This window comes from Cebus imitator, unplaced genomic scaffold (genome assembly GCF_001604975.1).
Source record: "Cebus imitator isolate Cc_AM_T3 unplaced genomic scaffold, Cebus_imitator-1.0 Scaffold192, whole genome shotgun sequence".
Taxonomy (NCBI): Eukaryota; Metazoa; Chordata; class Mammalia; order Primates; family Cebidae; genus Cebus; species Cebus imitator.
Window position 1 is genome coordinate 3,408,457 of NW_016107507.1, and position 8,879 is coordinate 3,417,335.

Genomic DNA, 8,879 nt, shown 5'->3' on the forward strand with positions numbered 1-8,879 from the left:
GAATACATTTCAAGAAATGGAATTGCTGGATCAAAAGATATGCATTTTAAGGTTTTGATTCCTACTAATGTTGGAACTTTACTAAAGATAATTTACCAAGAAACCAAGGTAGGAGATTTTGGAATGTATTCTCATTGAAAAAAAGAATTGTGGTAAAATGCACATAAAATTTACCATCTTAACCATTTAAACATGTACAGTTCAGTGGCATAAAGCACATTCACATAGTCCTGCTCCCATCACCATCATCCATCCACAGAACCATTTTCATCTTGTAAAACTCAGAATGCGTACCTATTAAAAATAACCCTCAAGTAAGTTGAAAATTTATGTCAACAAACAGATCTGCATACAGATGCTGACAGCAGCTTTATTGATAATTTCCAAAACTTAGAAGCGACCGAGATGCACCTCAATAGGTGAACGGAGAAATAAACTGGCCTGCAAAACGTCTTGACAGTCTAACGCCTAAGGGACTTCTTCCACTGCAAACTTGGAGGAAGTCCACACAAGGGAGTATTATTTGGTGTTAAAAAGGAATAAGCTACCAAGTCATGAAAAGACAGAGGAAACTTAAATGCATGTTACTAAGTAAAGGAAGCCAATCTGAAAAAGCTACATACTCTATGATTTCAGCTATATGATATTCTGGAAAAGGCAAAACTATGCAGACAATAAGAAGATGAATGGTTGTCGGGTTGGGTAAGGGATAGAGGGATGAAGAGTTGGACTACAGCAGATTTTTAAGGCAGTGAAAATACTCTACATAGACCAGGCGTGGTGGCTCATGCCTGTAATCCCAGGACTTTGGAATGCCAAGACAGGCAGATCACTTGAGGTCAGGAGTTCAAGACAAGCCTGGCCAACATGGTGAAACCCTGTCTCTACTAAAAATACAAAAATTAGCTGGGCATGGTAGTGCATGCCCATAATCCCAGCCACTGGAGAGGCTGAGGCAGGAGAATCGTTTGAACCTGGATAACAGAGGTTGCAGTGAGCTGAGATCATGCCACTGCACTCCAGCCTGGGTGACAGAGGGATATTCCATGTCAAAAAAAAAAAGAAAAAAGAAAGAAAATACTCCACATGACATTGTAATAATGGATACATGTCATTATACATTTGTCCAAACCCATAGAACAAGCAATAAGAGTGAGTCCTAATATAAACTCTGGACTTTGGGTAACAATGATGTGTGAATGTAGGTTCATCATTGTAACAAATGTACCATTCTTGTGGGGAATGTTAATAGTGGGGGACCGTGTGCGTGTGTGGTGGCAGAGGATAGATGGGAAATCTCTATACCTTACTTCTAATTTTGCTGTGAACTTAAAACTGCTCTAAAAAGAAAGTCTTTTTTTTTTTTAAGTTAAGAAGAAATAAGGACCTTCTCAGACAAACAAAAATTAATCTGTTGCTGTTAGACCTTGCAGGAATTGTTAAAAGAATTTCTTCAAACATGAGCAGGATGGTGGAATAGGTGGTCCCCAGCTTGCATTCCTCTACAGAATCATCTGGCAGCCATCCACAGATTAAAGTGCCTTTGTGAGAGCTTTGAGATCCAGGTAGGAGATTGTGAAACCCCAAAGAAGTCTAAGACCCAGAAGAGCTCCTTTGAGATGGCAAACCTGTACTGCATTAGCTAGCTCACTGTATACGCTCCCAGCTGTAGACCAAAGCAGCCCCATCCCCCTAAGGACTCTGCTTCAGCCCTGCTTTGCTGTGGTCCTGCAGCCCGTCCCACCTTCCAAGAGAACCAGAAGAGGTCATGCCCATTCATGTCCCCAGTAACAGGCAGCAAGCAAGGAACCCAACTGTGGATCCGTAAGTGGCCCTGTGACCCAGACCCATGCCTGATCCCAGTCCTGCCTGACCAGTGCCCAAGTAACACTCACTTGTGTTCTTATTAACAGGACCAACAACCTCAGTTTTGGCTGTGGACACTGAGGTCCGTCCTGGCCATGGACCCTGAAGTAGCCTTGACACTCAGTACCAGTCTCTGCTGTGGTCTGGAGGCAGTCCTGTCCACTCAGGGAACTGACAGGAGACACAGCCACCTGAGCCCCCAGTGGGAGGTCTGCTGACTTAGGTCCCAGCTGTGGACCCCGAAGCAGCCCTGTGACTCAGCTCCAGTCCTGTTTGGTTTAGTCCTGGAGGTTGTTCCTCTCATGCAGGGACCCAGTGAGAGCCACACCTGTCTGTGCACCTGATAACCGGCCTGCTGCCTGTAGCTTTGACTACAGACACAGACGTGGCTCTGGGACATGGCTCTAGACCCACTGGACTGCTATTCCAGAGGAAGTCCTGTCCACCTGAGGGTCTGACAGGAACAATGCCTGTCTGTATCTATGGTAACAGGCCTGCCATCCACAGACCCAGCTGTGGAATTGTAAACAGCTAAATTACCTCGCTGCAGCCCAGCTCATCTGTGATCCTGGAGACAGACCCATCAGTCCAGGAACCCAGCAGGGTAAAGACCCAGGAGGTCTTTACTTGCCAAAACCAGTCTGTAAAACAGATATGTTTGTGCCTTTAAATGCATAGACATTTGTAACAAGGCTACAAAAAGCATGAAGAATCATGCAAATATGACATCACCAAAAAAACCTAATATGGTTCTAGTAACTGTCCAAAGATGGAGAACTACAAACTGACAAATTATTCAAAATAATTGTTTTAAGGAAGCTCTCTGAGCTACAAGAGAACACAGATAGACAACTCAATAAAGATCAAGAAAAAAATACATGAACAAAGCAAGAAATAAACAAAGGGACATAAAGCATAAAAAAGAACAGAAATTCCAAAGCTAAAGAATACAATGAATAAAATGAAAATGCAATACAGAACATCAAGAATAGACTTGTTCAAGCTGAAGAAGGTGTCTGTGAAGTTGAAGACAAGCCATTTGAAATTATCTAGGCAGAGGTGAAAAAGAAAAAAGAATGAAAAAGAATAAAGAAAGTGTATGGGATTTATTGGACACCATCAAGAGAGCTAAAATACATGTCACAGAAGTCCCAGGAGAAGAGATAGAGGAAATGATGAAAAATGATGAAAGCTTACCTTTTTTTTTTTTTTTTTTTTTTGAGACAGAGTCTCATGCTGTCAGCAGGCTAGAATGCAGTGGCATGATCTCTGCTCAATGCAGCCTCCACCTCTTAGGTTCAGATGATTCTCCTGCCTTAGCCTCCTGAGTAACTCGGACTATAGGCTCACACCACCACGCCCAGCTAATTTTTGTATTTTTGGTAGAGACGGGGTTTCATCATGTTGGCCTGGATGGTCTTGATCTCTTGACCTCATGATCCATCTGCCTCAGCCTCCCAGAGTACTGGGATTACAGGCGTGAGCCACCATACCTGGCCAAAGCTTACTTTTAAAATGATGGCTGAAAACTTTCCAAATGTGAGAAAAGATGTATATATCCAGATACATGAAACTCAAAGTACCCAAACAGGTTAAATTCAAAGAGGACTTCCCTGAGACACATTTTATTTCTAACTTAATTAATTAATTTTTTTTTTGAGACAGAGTTTTGCTCTGTTGCCCAGGCTGGAGTGCAGTGGCAATGTATGCAAATTAATAAATGTGATACACCACATTAACTGAATGAAATATAAAAATTATATGGTATGGCCGGGCGCGGTGGCTCACGCCTGTAATCCCAGCACTTTGGGAGGCCGAGGCGGGTGGATCACGAGGTCAAGAGATCGAGACCATCCTGGTCAACATGGTGAAACCCCATCTCTACTAAAACTACAAAAAAAAAATTTAGCTGGGCATGGTGGCGCGTGCCTGTAATCCCAGCTACTCAGGAGGCTGAGGAAGGAGAATTGCCTGAACCCAGGAGGCGGAGGTTGCAGTGAGCCGAGATCGCGCCATTGCACTCCAGCCTGGGTAACAAGAGCGAAACTCTGTCTCAAAAAAAAAAAAAAAAAAAAAATTATATGGTAATCTTAATAGGTGCAGACAAAGCATTTGACAAAATTAAACAACTTTCATGATAAAAATTGTCAACAAAGTAAGTGTAGAATGAATGTACCACAATATAATAAAGGTCAGATATGACAGGCTCACAGTTATGTCATACTCAATGGTGAAAAGCTAAAAGCCTTTCCTTTAAGATCACAAAAAAGACAAAGACCCTCACTCTTGTTGCTCTTTTTTTTTTTTTTTTTTTTTTTGAGACGGAGTTTCGCTCTTGTTACCCAGGCTGGAGTGCAATGGCGCGATCTCGGCTCACCGCAACCTCCACCTCCTGGGTTCAGGCAATTCTCCTGCCTCAGCCTCCTGAGTAGCTGGGATTACAGGCACGCGCCACCATGCCCAGCTAATTTTTTGTATTTTTAGTAGAGACGGGGTTTCACCATGTTGACCAGGATGGTCTCGATCTCTTGACCTTGTGATCCACCCGCCTCAGCCTCCCAAAGTCCTGGAATAAAAGCTTGAGCCACCGCGCCCGGCCTGTTACTCTTATTGAATATAGTACCAGAAGTACTATTAAGAGCAATTAGGCAAGACATAAAATGTATGTAAATAAGAAAGGAAGAAGTAAAATTATGTTTGTTTGCCAAAAATTTGAGTATGTATAGAAAATCTTATCTACTTCACCAAAAAATGTTAAAATTAATAAACAAATGAGTAACGTTGAAGAATAAAAATGAACATAAAAATCAGTTGCATTAATATACACTAACAACAAGCTATCTGAAAAAGAAACTAAGAAAAACATCTCATTTATAATATCCTCAAAAAGAATGAAATACTTAAGAATACATTTAACCAAGGGGATAAAAAAAAATCTGTACACTAAAGGGGAAAGATATCCCATGTTTATACATTGAAATAGTTAATATTGGCTGGGCACAGTGGTGCATGCCTGTAATCCCAGCACTTTGGGATGCCGAGGCGGGTGGATCATAAGGTCAAGAGATCCAGACCATCCTGGCCAAGATGGTGAAACCCCGTCTCCACTAAAAATACAAAAAATTAGTTGGGCGTGATGGCAAGTGCCTGTAATCCCAGCTTCTAGGGAGGCTGAGGCAGGAGAATCACTTGAACCTGGGAGGTGGAAGTTGCAGTGAGCCAAGATCATGCCACTGCACTCCAGAGCGAGACTCAAAAAGAAAGAAAGAAAGAGTTAACACTGTCAAAATTTTTGTTTGACCCAAAGCAACCTACAGATTCAATGCAATCCTTCTCAAAATTCTAATGGCATTCTCCACAGAAATAGGGGAAATAATCTTAAAATTTGTTGAAAGCCACTAAAGACCCAAATTGCTAAAGTGATCTAGAGTAAGATAAAGCAAGTTGGAGAAAGCATAGTCCCTGGTTTCAAATTATACTACAAAGCTATAATAATCAAAACAGTATGGTTTTTGCATAGAAACAGACATATAGGTTAATGGAACAGAATAGAGACTATAGAGTTAACCCATGTATATATCATCAACTACTATTTGACAAAGGCATCAGGATTACACAATGAGGAAGAGATAGTCTTTTCAATAAATAGTGTTGAGAGAACCATATCCATATGCAAATGAATAAAATTGAATTTTTATCTTACACCATATGCAAATATCAACTCAAAATGGATTTGATTTTCAGCAGAGCAAGATGGCTGGTTAGAACCTTCCAGCAGTCATCACTGTCATAGGAACACCCAAACTGAACAACCATCCACATGAGAAAGCACCTTCATAAGAACCAAAAGTCAGCTGAGTAATCACAGTACCTAGTTTGAACACCATATTTAAAAAAAAAAAGAGGTACTGAAGAGTATAAGACAGTTTTGAATTGCTGACACCACCCCTCCCCCATCCACTGGCAGTGCAGACATGGTACAGAGAGACAGCCTGTGTGTTTGGGGGAGAGAGAGTGCAGTGATTGTGGGGCTTTGCATTACAGGTGATTTTCTCTGGTGATATGTTTTGATTTCTTGCTTTTTATCTTTTGTGTATCTGTTGTAGGGTTTTTGATTTGGGGTTACCATGAAGCTTGCAAATAACCCAGTATTTTAAGTTGATGACAACACCGATTGCAAAAACAAACAAGCAAAGAGAAAACTGCAAACTTGCCACTTTAACTTCATCCTCATTTTTTTAAACTTTTTGTTGTTTGTATTTATATCTCGTTAAACTGTCCATGCCTAGAAAACTTGTAGTTGTTATTCTGATTGGTTCACCTTTTAGTTTTTCTACTCAAGATAAGAGTAGTTTAGACACCACTATTACAGTGTTATAATATTCTGTGTTTGTCTGTATATTTACTATTACCAGTGAGTTTTGTGCCTTCAGATGACTTCTTATAGCTCATTAACATCCTTTGGTTTCAGATTGAAGGACTCTCTTACCATTTCTTGTAGGACAGGTCTGGTGGTGATGAAATCCCTCAGCTTCATTTGTCTTGGAAAGTCCTTATTTTCACTTCATAATTGAAGGACATTTTCCCTAGATATAGTATTCTTGGATAGAAGAGTTTTTTCCTTCAGCACTTTAAACATGTCATACCAGTCTCTTCTGGCCTGTAAGGTTTCCATGGAGAAGCCTGCTGCCAGATGTATTGGAGCTCCCTTGGATGTTATTATCTCTTTTCTCTTGTTGCTTTTAGGATCCTTTCTTTATCCTTGACGTTTGGGAGTTTGCTTATTAAATGCGTTGAGGTAGTGTTCTTTGGGTTACATCTGATTGGTGGTGTACAACCAGTGGAACAGAATAGATAACGCAGAAATAAAGTCATACATCTACAGTGAACTCATTTTTGACATAGGTGACAAGAACACTGGAGAAAGGGCAGTCTCTTCAATAAATGGTGCTGGGAAAACTGATATCCATATAAAAAAGAATGAAACTAGACTGCTATATCTTGATATATATAAAAATAAAATCAAAATGGATTAAAAACTTAAATCTCAGACCTCAAACTATGAAACTACTACAAGAAAGCCTTGGGGAAACTCTCCAGGACATTGGTCTGGGCAAAGACTTCTTGCACTCCAGAAGCACAGGCAACCAAGGCAAACATGGGCAAATGGGATCACATCAAGTTAAAAAGCTTCTGCCACTTCAGAGCTTTGCTAAAGGAACCTAATTTGTCCAAATAACCTGAAACCACCATCTCTGGCTCAAGCTTCCATGCAACAGGCTGATCCATTTTCCTGGACAGGTCTCTTTCCTGGAACGCAGCCCAGGCACCTGAGCTCCTGGCATCCTTGAGGTCTCTCCTTTGAGTCACGGTCACTAAGAGGGTTGAGGATGCTGCACCCGAGGTCCCAGCCTTTGCAGGAGCTGTCCTGGGCGGAGCTGGACTTATATCTTCTGGAAGCCTTATGTAAACCTGGCAGCCAGCCAATTCTAGAACCCTACCCAGGGACTGGAGCAGGAAAAAGACCTTTGAAGTGAAGACTGCCTTGTCTGCACCTCCTTTTGGCTTGGATTGAAAATGAACTTCCTTATGGGTTAAATCCTTTAAAACATGGAGTTGGGGGGAAGGGCATCATGCACTCCAAGAGGAAGGTACAGTTGCCCAGCTGGGAACGTGCTTGGCGCTGACCCTGCAGGCATCTGACTGGTCTTCCAGTTCAGGAACAAGAATTCGAAAGAAGCTTAGCATGAAGAAGAATCAAAGAGGAGGTTGTGATTTGGTCTAAGGTGCCTGGTTTAGTGTTGTAATTGTATTTTTTAAATATATATATTTCTTGGAGTAAACATTTTAAATAAAATAAATGACATCATTGTCTATTCAGAACAAAATAAAAGCTTCTGCACAGCAAAGGAAACCATCAATACAGTGAAGAGACTACCCACAGAATGGGAAAACATTTGCAAACTAACGATCTGAGAAGAAATTAATAACAAGAATCTATACGGAGCTCAAGCAACTCTACAGGAAATAATCTAATAATCTGAATTTTAAAAATGAACAAAGCATCTCAATAAACATTTCTCAAAACAAGACACACAAATGGCAAACAGACACATGAAAAGGTGCTCTACATCACTGATCATCAGAGAAATGCAAATCAAAACTACAATGAAATATTATCTCACCCCAGTAAAAATAGCTTTTATCTAAAAGACAGGCAATAACAAATGCTGGCGAGGATGTGGAGAAAAGGGAACCTTCATACACTGTCAGCGGGAATGTAAATTAGTACAGCCACCACAGAGAACAGTTGGAGGTTCATCAAAAAACTAAAAATAAAACTACCATATGATCCGGCAATCCCACTGCTAGATATAGATTCAAAAGGAAGGAAATCAGTATTTTAAAAATATATCTGCACTCTGTGTTTATGGCAGCACTATTCACAATAGCCAAGATTTGGAAGCAACATAAGTGTCCATCAGCAGATGAATGGATAAAGAATTTGTGGTACAGATCAGGTGCAGGAGCTCGCACCTGTAATCCCAGCACTTTGGGAGGCTCAGGCAGGAGGATTGCTTGAGCCTAGGAGTTTGAGACCAGCCGGGGCAACATAGCGAGACCCCCATCTCATATTTATCTTTTTAAAAATAATAAAAATATTCTAAAAAGAAAATTTGGTGTATATACACAATGGAGTACTATTCAACCATAAAAAAGAATGAAATTCTGTCACTTGCAACAGCATGGATGGAGCTTGAGGACATTATGTTAAGTGAAATAAGCCAGCCACAAAAAGACAAACCTCACATATTCTCATCCATTTGTGAGAGATAAAAATTAAAACAACTAGGCCGGGCGCGGTGGCTCACGCCTGTAATCCCAGCACTTTGGGAGGCGGAGGCGGGTGGATCACGAGGTCAAGAGATCGAGACCATCCTGGTCAACATGGTGAAACCCCATCTCTACTAAAAATACAAAAAATCAGCTGGGCATGGTGGTGCGTGCCTGTA